Source organism: Hipposideros armiger, unplaced genomic scaffold, assembly GCF_001890085.2.
Source record: "Hipposideros armiger isolate ML-2016 unplaced genomic scaffold, ASM189008v1 scaffold_77, whole genome shotgun sequence".
In the NCBI taxonomy this organism is placed as follows: domain Eukaryota; kingdom Metazoa; phylum Chordata; class Mammalia; order Chiroptera; family Hipposideridae; genus Hipposideros; species Hipposideros armiger.
Window position 1 is genome coordinate 2,019,230 of NW_017731427.1, and position 226 is coordinate 2,019,455.

Here is a 226-nt window from a genome sequence, read left to right on the forward strand (position 1 = left end):
AAGCCGGAGCTGGACCCGGTTCTGCCTCCCCCCTCCCCTCGGTGAGCGCGCAGATTGAGGACTGGGCGGCTCAGGGGAGGTGTCACCGGATTAAATCATCGCTATTTCTGGATCTCCTCGCGGCGCCGCGCGGGGCCTGGGGCGCCGCGGGGGCGGGGCGGGGGTTTACCTGCCCGCCCCAGGGGCGGGGGCCGCGGCCGCTTGTTGCTGGGCTTCCTGGGGGCGG